The sequence below is a fragment of the Toxorhynchites rutilus genome, chromosome 1 (assembly GCF_029784135.1).
Source record: "Toxorhynchites rutilus septentrionalis strain SRP chromosome 1, ASM2978413v1, whole genome shotgun sequence".
Taxonomy (NCBI): domain Eukaryota; kingdom Metazoa; phylum Arthropoda; class Insecta; order Diptera; family Culicidae; genus Toxorhynchites; species Toxorhynchites rutilus.
In genome coordinates, this window is record NC_073744.1 from 63,928,881 (window position 1) to 63,942,656 (window position 13,776).

Consider the following 13,776-nt stretch of genomic DNA (forward strand, 5'->3'; position numbering starts at 1 on the left):
GTGAAATTAGCAATAACACTTTAAAACCACAAACTTCTAAGTTTTTCATATCCAAAATGTTATTGAAATCCATAAAATCAGACGTTTCACAACTATATTCTGTACTAAATTTTATTATTTTTTAAATGGAAGCAACAAAATCGTCCTACGTACAATATTCTCACATGCTGATAAAAAAATTTCAGCCAAATTGGTAGAGTAGATCCTGAGATATTGATACCACCAGTTGAAAAAAACATGGTATCAAGAAAAACGCGTTCAAATTTCCTACGGCAATACTATATCCCTTGAGGTGACCTCATACTTTCGGCTGTAACTTTCCAACGATGTCAAATATCGAAAAATCCTTTTGGGACAACATTTATGAGAGCTTCTCAAAAATACATTAAAAAATTCAATTTTTTTGCCGGGGTTCCTCCTTAAGCCAAAACAAAAAAGAAGTTCAAAAACTCCTTCACACTTTGAAAAAGTGTACGTTATATCGAGTGACATTATATCGAGGGTACATTATATCTTCAGCTTTCGCTTATAATCATATAAGAGTGTATAGATCACGTTGGCCATGCTTCACTGTCAATTTTTCGTAAATTTGGAAAAATGTCGTCGAACGAAAAAGAGCGTCGTGAATTAATCCTGTGCACTCATTTCGAGAATCCGGAGTTGTCACATCGGGACATCGGTAAGATGCTGGGAATCGTCCAATCCACGGTCAACAGAGTACTAAAACGATACTTCGAGAACCTAACCATCGATCGGAAGGTGAAGAACGGCAAAAATGGATGCTCCGTCAGTGAAAAAGATCACAAGCACGTAGTTAAGCAGTTTAGACGTGATCCGAGAAGTTCGGTCCGGGATGTCGCCAATAAGCTGAATTTGTCAAGTTCATTCGTCCAGCGGACCAAGCAGCGGGAGGGCCTGCGTACATACAAGGTTCAGAAGGCTCCTAACCGCGACGAAAGGCAAAACATGGTGGGGAAGACGCGAGCCCGGAAGCTGTACACCGAAATGCTGACGAAGCCGCATTGCCTGGTAATGGACGACGAAACCTACGTCAAATCGGACTTTCGTCAGCTGCCGGGCCTGTTGTTCTTCTCCGCAGAGGACAAATTCAGCGTTCCGGAGGAGATTCGCAAGCAGAAACTATCCAAGTTTGCCAAAAAGTACATGGTGTGGCAAGCGATCTGCTCTTGCGGAAAGCGGAGCGCCCCCTTCGTGATGACCGGCACGGTAAACGGGCAGGTTTACCTTAAGGAGTGCCTACAGAAGCGCTTACTACCACTATTGAAGCAGCACGAGGGCCCGACCATCTTCTGGCCGGATCTCGCTTCGTGCCACTATTCAAAGGACGTGTTGGAGTGGTACGAAACCAACGGGGTCACCTTCGTGCCAAAGGAAATGAACCCGCCCAACGCGCCGGAGCTTCGCCCAATAGAGAAATAAAATTCTGTTCAAAAAAACTACAACCTGACGTTTAACAGAACCTTATGAACGGGGTAAAGAGGAAGGTGCCAGCATACGGGCTTGGGCTCGAAGTATGAATAAAAAGAAAATGCCAAAAGTTGTTTAATAGTTTTTATTTTACTGTCTATAATTTTCAAAAGGATCGGTCTACTGGGCGAATTTCTACAGCGTTTTTTCCGTGATGCAATTTGATGTGACACACCCTTTACTCCAAAATGACCATACTCTGATGGGGGTAAAATAAACTTGGTTGAATGATAAACTTTTCTGAATTTCTCATTCTTACTGTTCATTCTAATTTCTAATACAATAAAAAAGTTTTTCGTATGATAAATAATAGAATTATCAGAGAGATCATGTATTCAGTGCATCAGTGTATTGTTCCAATGTATTAAAATTATTAAAAAAATATCTGTGTCTGAATGCTGATAGACCATCACAATCTATGTATCAAGAAAGACTGTTATCATGAAATACAATGGCAGACAACTTTCAAAATCTTTCATAAATTATATATTTGGCTTTTATATCATTCTGAAGAAGCAAACCCCAACTCGAATTCGAAGTGATTCATGCTCGCGCTATTTATACAACATTTCGACATTAACGCGTTAAAGGAGAAAAACAAATAACAATTCCTGCGCTAGTAGCACTCAAACCCCATCCAGAAGCCATAAAATGATTAAAGATCGATATATGCATTCACATTATAATTCTTAGCGGCTGGCAGTCCCATCCAAAGAGACAATTTTACGATCGAATAATGACATCATTAGACAACAACTTTGGCCGCCACTATAAAACGTCATAAAACCTGCGCTCGAGTGAATCCATCGAAAACTAATAAAGCATTCGAAAAACTACGAACGGTGGTTTGTATTTGTTTTATTTTTTTCTCTCTCCATTAGATGTGTTTTTGGTGTCTTTATGGAACCAATGAGTTCGAGGCGAGCGTGCCGGGAAACCAAAATTAGGACCACCACTAGAAAACCTTAAAAATTATGCATCATCCGGTACGCGTTGAATATTCGATCACCAGTGAGTGCCGGTGGGGGTTAAGGTGAACCTTGAGATTGGCTATTTGCTGCTGGGAACGACGCGCAGTGGATAATTCGATTCGGGTGGGTGGGTGCTGCGTAACGCTGGTAGCAGTTGACGGCGTAAAATACAGCTCGGATGCACTTGTCTCGGCTAGAATACTTCTGAAAATTTATAAGGTATTTATGCTAATCGGAAAAAAAGCATGCTTAGACGCATGCTGGAATTTTATGGTATTGTTATTGTGCGCTGTGAGTTTACTGCTAATCAGATAAAAATCGGCGGTTATGTAATGTGTACACGTGTGAAAAACACTTTCCACGGGCTCCGTGTTGCTTCGAAGATAAACAATAGCTCTCGATGAAATCATAAATTATTCCTCCGACTTTCCATAAATACTTTCCATAATTAGAAGGGATTAAAACAATCCAATCGAAATTCCTCTGTGACTCTGCGCTACGACCGGAAATCGGCTGGTGGAAGATATCTCGCAAGCGTAAAAAATGAACCAAAATTTCCCCTAAGCACGTGTCAATGGTTTATTAGCTCGGTACTGACGCTGTCAGTTTTGGCACTCACTTCGGTAGATCCCATGAATTTGACTTTTGTTTCCCTACATCGGGAAGGGGAATGCAGCAGCCGCGTATCATAAACTAGCAACCAACCCTCGTTTTTGTAGGCGAAAAAAGAGCAGCGATGCTGAGTCGTTATTCTGCCGCTTCTGACTGCCACCCCTATTGCTACTGATGCTTCTGCTGACGATGATGATGCTGAATCAAAATCGGATTTATTTTACATATGTTTCGAATATCCTCGTGGGAGTGTGACGATCATTGTCGCTCACACCAAGTCAAGATTTGGTTGGTTTGATTTATGATTATGATGACCACCCGTGATCCGAGCTTCAGTTACTGCGTCCGGCTACTGCAGAGCAGAGATTATTTATTTATTTATTTATTTATTTATTTATTTCCATCTAGCTTGACGCCTTAACGAAATGTTTCATGATGAGGAAAACCCCTTTCGAGTTAACGTACTCATGAGGGCATAAAAACCTCATATCTTTTCGTGTTTGGAACGAAGAACAATAAATTTACAATAAACGGTTAAGTTGAATTAGAACATACTTAAAAACATATTGCACCTCAAGTGATCAAAAAATAAAATAAAAATATAAACAAAATAAAAATTCTTAGAACTAAGTCAATGTTAGCTTGAAACGTTATTCACAAAATCATGTAACCGGTAGAGTTAATATTAGGCTGTCAAAAAAGTCCTGCGGTATTTCCGCGAGGTGTCGTTGTAAGCGCGTAGTTCTAGTTGTATTCATTGTATCGAGTCATACTATAGCTTGTTGGAAAGGTATTTTCCTTGTCCTTGATAGTCCTATAGTCCTTGACAGTGTTTTGTTTGGTTAAGTCGTTCGTGAGTTATAGTGTCGCAAATATGGAGCAAAATAAAGAGAAAATCCGACATATTTTACAGTACTACTATGACAAAGGCAAAAATGCATCTCAAGCTGCCAATAAAATTTGTGCAGTTTATGGACCCGATACAGTTTCCATTTCCACCGCACAACGATGGTTTCAACGTTTTCGTTCTGGTGTAGAGGTCGTCGAAGATGCGCCACGCTCCGGAAGGCCTGTCGTCGAAAATTGCGACAAAATCGCTGAATTAGCCGAGAAAGACCGGCATAGTAGCAGTCGTAGCATCGGCCAAGAGCTGGGGATAAGTCATCAAACCGTTATTAACCATTTGAAGAAGCTTGGATTCACAAAGAAGCTCGATGTATGGGTGCCACACACGTTGACGCAAAAAAACATCTTTGACCGTATCGACGCATGTGAATCGCTGCTGAATCGCAACAAAATCGACCCGTTTCTGAAGCGGATGGTGACTGGCGATGAAAAGTGGGTCACTTACGACATCGTGAAGCGCAAACGGTCGTGGTCGAAGCCCGCTGAAGCGGCTCAGACGGTGGCCAAGCCCTCATTAACGGCCAGGAAGGTTCTGCTGTGTGTTTGGTGGGATTGTCAAGGAATAATCTATTATGAGCTGCTTCCCTATGGCCAAACGCTCAATTCGGACCTGTACTGCCAACAACTGGACCGCTTGAAGGTAGCACTCATGAAGAAGAGGTCATCTTTGATAAACAGAGGCCGCATTGTCTTCTATCAGGACAACGGCAGGCCACACACTTCTTTGGTGACGCGCCAGAAGCTCCGGGAGCTCGGATGGGAGGTTCTTTTGCATCCGCCGTATAGTCCGGACCTTGCACCAAGTGACTACCACCTGTTTTTGTCCATGGCGAACGAGCTAGGTAGTCAGAAGTTAGCCACAAAAGAGGCCTGTGAAAATTTGCTATCCGAGTTTTTTGCCAATAAGGAAGCGAGCTTCTATAACAGGGGTATTATGAAGTTGGCATCTCGTTGGGAACAAGTCATCGAACAAAACGACGCATATTTGACTTAAAACAGATGATTGTAACTAATTTTATGAACAAATGAAAATTCAAAAAAAATACCGCAGGACTTTTTTGACAGCCTAATATCCTCTGCTCAACAGTCTGCGCTGAAATATTGCCGCTGAAGTATTGAAGTCGAAATGCTCATGAACTTCGTTAAATCTTGCCGCCATAAATCTGATTGGGTCGTGTTGTCCATAACCTGCATTACGTGCATCAAGTAGTAGGAAGTCTCTTCGTCTTGGAACTCTCTCAGGTGCGTAAACGTTAAGTTGTGACAATATTTCCGCTGCATCGGTTTCACGTAACAATTTTTTTGCAACAAATACAGCTTGAGCGACAAATCTCCTACGTTCCAGTGTATCAAGTCCAAGCAGCCTGCATCGATGTTCATACGGTGGTAAATTAACGGGATCTCGCCAAGGAACTTTCTTTGTATTGACTGGAATCCATTTATCCAGGTGCTACGATATGGACACCACACGATAGAATTTGAATCTAAAATCGAGCGTACAAGTGCACAATAGAGTGATCGAAGGCAATGAGGATCGCGGAATTCATTGGCTATTTTAAAACTGAAACCTAATTGTCTATTGGCTTCTGTGATGATTCCATCGTAATGAAGGCGGAACGTGAGTCCTGAATCAAGGATAACTCCCAGGTCACGTATATGATTAACGCGTACAAGAGGTTGGCTGGAGATGTTATAGTCGTAGGTAATCGGATTCAATTTCCGTTGAATCGATATTACATTGCATTTCGAAATGCTCTAGGATTTGAAACTGTAGAGAGATGCGTCAAAATTAGAGATTTAGGTATAATTCTTGATTTGAAATTCACTTTTGGCGAATATTACAATACAATGATCATTAAGCAAATAGTATGCTCGGTTTCATAAAAAGATTTAGTTACAATTTCAGTGATCCATACACAATAAAAACATTGTATATAAGTTTTGTTAGATCTATTTTAGAATATTGCAGTGTTGTATGGGGACCCTATCAAGAACTGCACTCCAATCGAATAGAATCAGTTCAAAAGCAATTTTTATTATTTGCCCTGAGAAAGCTAGGCTGGACAACATATCTCCTTCCCTCATATGAAGCTCGTTGTATGTTAATAAATATTGAAACACTTGAGAAACGCAGAGAAATTGCCACAATGTCATGTTTAATTGACTTAGTTTCACACAGGATTAGTTCTGAAAACTTACTTGAAAATCTAAATTTTTATGCACTAACACGAGCCTTGCGAGCACGCAATTTGTTCAAACCAACTTCATTTCGAACTTTATATGCTATGAATGGTACACTTAATAGAATGATGAGAACGTACAATACGTACAGTAATGTAATTGATGTGACAATGACGAAGAAATTATTGAAAAAGTCACTGACTGAAAGATCATTGTATTCGTGAATTACAGTTTTGTCATATATGTTTGCTGCGTTGCATTTCGTAATTCATCATTAATACAAAATACATGATACCTCTAATAATTGATTTTCATAAATATAGCTATTAATTATTCATTAAGTATAATGTAATTGTAAGCAATGTATGTAATTGTTGTCTACTATAGTTTGACGAAATAAAGAAAATTCGGAATAATAAGTACTCCACCACCTCGTGTTTTCGTGCTATTGGAGCGGTTACGATCTTTCCTGAATACATCGTAAGAGTCACCGAAAAGCTGAGCTGAGCATATCCTATCGTCGAGCCATGTCTCGGTGAGAACAATTACGTCGTAGCGTGATTCAGTGACTGCCAGAACAAAATCGTCGATTTTTGTAGTAGATTCCCAGGTTTCCAGGCAATGATGTATTGAGGGAAATACTACGATGCTCGGAAACAGGTTCGGATAGGGAATCTTCATCCAAACGTTCTATGTTGGTACAATCCTCCGTACGAACCTCCGTAGACCCTTCGATGGAATTCTCTTCATGACTTGTCTGAAATGGTTGAGTACTACTGAGGGGAGGTGCAGCATGATTTTCAACTTCAGCCAGACATATACCAGTCAGTTCATTACCTGACAAAGCAGGAGTATCGTTTGCTATAGCAAATCCAGTGTAGTAGTTTGGTAAACATTTGCATGCATTTGTTGTCAAAGATTCGGAAGCATTCTTCATGTCATTATTGATCCAAGTTGTGTTCTAGTGCATGACATACGCATGAGCAACGATTGGATCTGTAACACGTAACAGGCAGATGGACGTTACAAGAATTACAAGTTACAAGCTGGTAGGGAGATCTCTTGACCAACCGCGACCGAAGGACCAGGATGAATTTGAAGGCAGGAACTATTGTGGCAAGAACTATTCAAATTTTTCACCACAGCTAGGACCACTTTCGACAGTTTTCAGTCAGCGGTAGGAACAAGAGCTAGTGCGACATCTTCTCGACCTAGATTCTATGGGAAGTTCTAGACGGAAGTCAGAAAATTGGCTTCCGAACTGGCGAAAAAAAACGGACCGAAGCATTCTTTCAACAAACCAAATCAGATGGCTTGGATGGCTGAAATACATCATCTCAGATGGCTGGCTTAGCGGTTTTCAAAACGTAATCCGAATCTGTCATTCCAGAAGCCGGAAGCTATTTTAGACTTGAAAAAATGAGAAAAATTACAAGGCCCTTCTAGGTGATTTTAGTCTAGCCTTTTTGTTCAATCATTTTTAAGGCTTATTTGAAGTCCTCCACTTATTGAGTACATCAACTTGAATTTCAAAATATAACTTTACAGTTAATGTCCATCTATCCCACCCCAGGTGGGAATCTTTCGCTTGAAGTGTACGTTTTCCCGACTCATTTTTATTTTTTCAAACCTGTCGGACACATTCATTTTGTAAAAATTCTGCCTCAAAAACAAATGTTATTATAAAAAGAGACTCAGACTATCAATTTGTGGTGAAATCTTCATATATACGAGAGGGGGCTGCCATAGAAATGAAACACAAATTTCTGCATGACTCGAGAACTCATCAAGCAAATGGAACCAAATTTGGCATATGGATGTTTTAGGGAGCAATAAATGTTTTTATGGTGGTTTTACACTCCGTTCTCCTTTCGAAAGAGGGGGGGGAGGGTGCTGAACTACTCGAGAACTAATCAAACAAATGGAAACAAACTTAGCATAGATAGAGGTTTTAGAGATCGATAAACGTTTCTATAGAAGTTCGACACTCCTCCACCCTCTCTAAAGGGGACTGCCATACAAATGAAATACAAACTTCTTCATAACTCGAGAACTAATCAAGCAAATGGAGCCAAATCTGGATGTGAGGATTTTTGGGTTCGATAAATGTGTTTATGATGGCATAATTACGAAAGGAGAGGGGGCCCCGTAAAAATAATACACATACTTCAGCCAACCATATTCCAACCAAACATGACAATTGAAAATTTTCGGAAAACTCTGAAGGAAAATGGGAAAATTCGAAAAATTAAATTCGCATGTGTTCAACTATTACTTATTGGCAAGCGTTATTAGTCCATTTGATGTTTGCGGTAAGGCGTCGTGCACAAATTACGTAACGCGATAAGGGGGGAGGGGGGTCGAGGTTGCGTTACTTTCTGTATATTAGAGATTGGAAATTGCGTTAATAAGGGAGGGAGGGGGTCCAAAATCCGGATTTTTAGCGTTACGTAATTTGTGCACGACGCCTAAGGAAATTGATCTTCGTTCAAAAGTGGAAATGGATTTTAATTTGATAAAACTCACTCCTATATCGTCTTCCATCTATATAAATAAAAATGGATCGCCAAACGTGTTGATAAGAGCAAAACTCAAGAAAGGAATTGTCCGATTCAGGGGTGTCTTCATTCTATCATATTTTCTAAAACAAATATTTATTCCATGTAACGGAGAAACATGTTATTTGCAAGTGGATGAAAAATCTTGCACGAGAATTGTGTCTGAAAATAATCTGATATTATAATGACGAGTTTTTGTAGAAGTACTGAAATTTTATAGTAAAAAATAATTTTAAAGGGTATATTAGAAGATCAATCAATGAACAGTTCTGCCCGGAACGTGCGCTCAGTAAGAAAACGAGGATGTGATAACGATAAATTTTGGGCGGGACAAAGTTTGCCGGGTCAGCTAGTAGGTATATATTTGTTGTGATGTTCACGAAAAAAATCATCTTTCACTGAAAGTGTCCGTCTTTACCACCCTTCCCCTTATACATTATTCAAAGCAGGGCTCGGCAAAGTCATATTCAACTGAGGATAGTCAGGGGAATATGGAGAAATTCGTCTTCGTGTTCAATTGGAAATGAGTTTTGGCTTCTTGCAGCAGTTTCTCCTTCAACATGGCTCAAAAGTTATTCGAGTGTTTAGTTGCTATCTCACTCTACGATTCGACTATCTGATTTCATTCTATGCCGTCAACTGGACTTCAACGCATATTGAAGTGACTCCCCCAGAATGAGTTCGTTTCTCTCTCTCATGTATCAAATATACATGTATCGATGTTTGAGTTCAACGTGGTTGGACATATACTACACGTGAGCTAGATTTTTTGACGTAGGACTACGTCTTTCATTTCTTTATAGGGGGGAAAATGTAACGTTTATTAAGAGCTTTCAAATGCATATTACGCAGAATTGTACTTATGATATATTTTATAATATATACGGCAAATTTATCCAGCATTTTCGCCTGGGACATCATCAGTCGAAATAATAAAACAAGTGAGCAATTTAACAAACAAAACAGGTATGTTTTGCGAGCGGATGCGAAGGTAAATCATGTATTATGCATTCTTTCTTTCAACTACGTTCCCATGAATGTTGTATGCAACACAAAATTGTGTGCAATAATTCGATCTATCAAACAAATTAGCAAGACATACTTCGAATGTTGAAGTAATCAGATGCAAGATTTCATCAAAGCAACGAGGAAAGTGTCACCCATACATATATGACGGGATGACGAACATCTTAAGCCAGTGTCTTCCGGGCTGCGAAAACATGGGCAATTGTACATCGAAAAATGATAGCAATACTAGGAGGATGGCAGCGATTACAATGTGAAGAATTATTGAGATCGGCATTACATCGCTTCACAAAAATGAAACGAAATAAAATATTAATAATCTTCATGACTCATATTCATAATTCTCAATGACTTAATTCATTCTATGATAGATTGAGCAGTAGAACCAATACGACTTGATTGTGATAGTCTGCAAACGAACATTGTTTCACAAGCTTCTGCCAATAAGTAGAATAACACAATAGAAAGGAAAACAATATCACCATTTAAAATAAAGCAACTTCATGATTTCATGTGTATTTTACCTCATAATATCACGAAATCGTAAGTATTTTCAACTTGTTTTTTTGTTTCTTCACCATAAACTTCATATTCAATGTCATTAATGACGAAGGAATATTTGTGTCTCAATTATCCACTTCTGAAATCATTCCCCTCCTCTCATCAAATGCTCTAAGTTTTTCTAAGTTTTTGCATGACATGATTTCTAACAGCAACACGTTTCGACATGCAACTAAAAGCACAAAACAGCACCGCGCGACCTAACTGCCTCCTGGTTTTGATTGGCCCAATTTACGGTTTCCCCCACACAGCCATCAAAACCATCAGCCTTGGGGAAATCGGCATTGCAAACACATGAAAGTAAGGGGACTTCTGTTCTCACCGAAATGTGTTCCCTAACACAGACTTCAAAACCATGCAGCGTTGGAGAAATCGGCATTGCAAATACATGCAAGTCGGTGGTATTTTTGGTTTTACTTCAAATCCATGGAGTGTGGGAAAATTGGCATTGAAAATTAATGCAGTCGGGGGTATTATGACGTAGAACTACGTCATTCAGGAAGGGTGCCAAATCAGAAAACAGGTCACGTTTTTATGAAATAAAGTTAACGTTAATAACTATTTTCACTGTGAACAAATTCTCATGATTTGCATACCGATCGAATCGGAAATTCTCTAAAATTTGTTTGATATGCTATACATTACAATTCACTAATCCATAAACGGTTCAAATTCATGAAAACTGGAAGAATTTCCTTCTTTCCCAAACATTTGTTCTGCCGATTTGTGTGCTAACACTACCCGTATTTCGAATGCTTATAACTCGACCATTTCTTAACAGATTGGAAAGATGTTTGCATCAATTGATAGGAAATATTTCTACGCGTTCATCACAATTAATAAAATGTTATTTTTCATGAGATGAACAATTGAATAACTGTGAAATGTCAAGCGTTATCTAAACACCCCAACTGCCAAGTTTTGATTGGCCCGATTTACGGTTTCCCCAACACAGACTTCCAAATCGATGTACCTGTGGAAATCCGCTCTGCAAATACACATGCATGTCAGGTGTATTTTCGTTTCTACCGAGCTGTGTTTCACTAACACGGGCTTCGAAATTAATGTGCCTGGGGGAATCCGCTTTGCAAATACATGTAAGTCGGGAGTATTTTTTGGTATTGAGGTATACTTTTGTACTCGTTTGTCGTTGTGCAGACCGGAATATGTTTCCCTAAAACATACTTTTAAACTGAGAAGCCTGGGCAAATCGTCATTTCAGATACTAGAGGTAAATGAACTTTCGCGATTCGAGAACTACGTAAACATGAGAAATGCAATAATTTCAGAGGGAAATGTAAATTACAATGATCGTTTGACAAATCTTCCGTTCACATATTTTGGTATTCCCTAGCATCATATCAAACGGAAAATGACATTCATCAAATTTATTTGTTAAAAAGAACATAATCTATTACAAAAAAAAAATCTAAAATAATATTCGAAGTGGTAAACAAGTGGATTGCATACTATAATTGCGTAGTTCTACGTCGAAAATATGCAGTCGTGTCCTAGATACCACCCCTTACAATTTTCAACTACGAATTTTGGTGGAGGCTCATGCATGGTTTGAGTGGGATTCCGTGCAACCGGAAAGCTCAAGATAGCTTTCACATCATTCAAGGATTACACACATGTTCAGGAAAAAAAGTCACATTCTAGCAAAACAATGCTACTATTCATACCAGCAATTAAAATAAGTAATAGATTAAGGATCAAAAACTTAAGTTTTTGGACTGGCCGGCTCGCTCTCCAGACTTGAATCCTGTTGAAAATCTTAGGGGGGATCCTTATCTACACTGAGGGAATACGGTACACCACGATTGAAGAGCTCAAGATCGCAATTTCCGAAAAATGGAAAAATATCGAGAAATCCGTTCAGCAGAATTTGGTAAATAGTATTCCAACACGAATTTTCAAGGTTATTAGCCCAAATGGCAAGGTTGCCAATTATTGACATGTGAATCAGTCGATCGTTTTGAATTTTTCATTGATAATACTTATGAATTTTGAATTGGTCTTATAGAAAGTGGACAGCTGAAATTATCATATTTAAGCAAAATAAACAAACAACTCTTTTGAACGAAATTGACGTTAAATATACTTTATTCTAAGCATTCAACAATGTATGAATGTATCTTGTTGAAATTCTAACTGTTTTGGGTTGCAACGAAATAGAATCAGGGTGGTCTTATAGAAGTTGGACAAAGTGTATTTGCAAGTCGATCAAGCAGTTAAGAAATTTCATATTTTTACAATTGTGCTAATGGACGTTGGAACGCTCACTGATACGAGCTTTGAACCAACTGTGGAAGCAGACAGATATTTCACAACTTTCTGGTCAGACGACAACACTACACAAGCTATTATTCCTACAGACTGGTGTACTGTGGTGTTCTTGAACACCAGATCCACTCTCTTCAATTTCGGGAAGAATGGCTTCCAGCGGGTGAAGCAACGCTTCATCCTTTGAACCTTTGAATGCATATCTGGCAAAGATTTGAACCCTTACCAAGCGGAAGAACCTGAGTGGAAGAAAGATCAACATCTAGGAGCACACCCGCTCAGGGAGAAATTGGAATACATTCTTCAGTAGAAGGAGAAAATTTTTTTGAATTTGAAAAAAAAAGCTTATTTAAAGTTTCATAGTAAAGAAGCACGCTTTTTTGTAGTATAAATACTAGGAAAATATTATATGGCACAGCAACAACCAAGTGAGTACTCTTGCTCAACTTGCCTGTACGCGTTCCATGTGTTTGTGAAATATGTGTCATAATCAAATGTAGCGCCAACTGCATCCTCATTCTACAAATTAGTGATGGCCAATTAGAAAAAATGCGAATGAAAAATCGCCTCCCGCATATCGCAATTGAATGACAAAATGTCTCCGCCACCACCACTCTAATTAGCCCACACAGCGCGCGAGAAGATCGGGTGCTCTCTGTCTAAGTGAGCCATTACACATCAAACTTGAGCCCCTTGACGGGATGGAAAACTGCAGTTGCCCCGAAGACGACTAATTAACAGTCAGACAGCATGTTTAACGCGCATTTTTCACTCCCGCCCTCTCGAAAGAAATTTGAACAGAAAATAAAAAATGCGGCCACGGAACAATGTGTCGATGGCAGTGATGTGAGTGGCGGGAAAGATGCGGTGGCCGATGACGACCGTAGGAATGTTGACAAAAGCAAATGATGTTGAAAATTTTAATTGTTCGCCAGAAGCGAGCCTCACCCTCCTTCTCTTCGGCCACATCTGATGCGTCTAATACCATTGGCAGGATCTGTCATATGCATATTAGCAGTTGCAGTTGCTGTTGCTCTGGAGCGGAAAAGCGTACACGGATGGCGCCTTAATGCTTCCGCAGTTGTTTTTTTTTGTTTGACGTGTTCAGCGAAATTGCTCGTTCCAAGACGAATCACTTTCGGAAACTCGCCGAAGAGGGATTCAAACCTCATGAGAGTACCATGAAT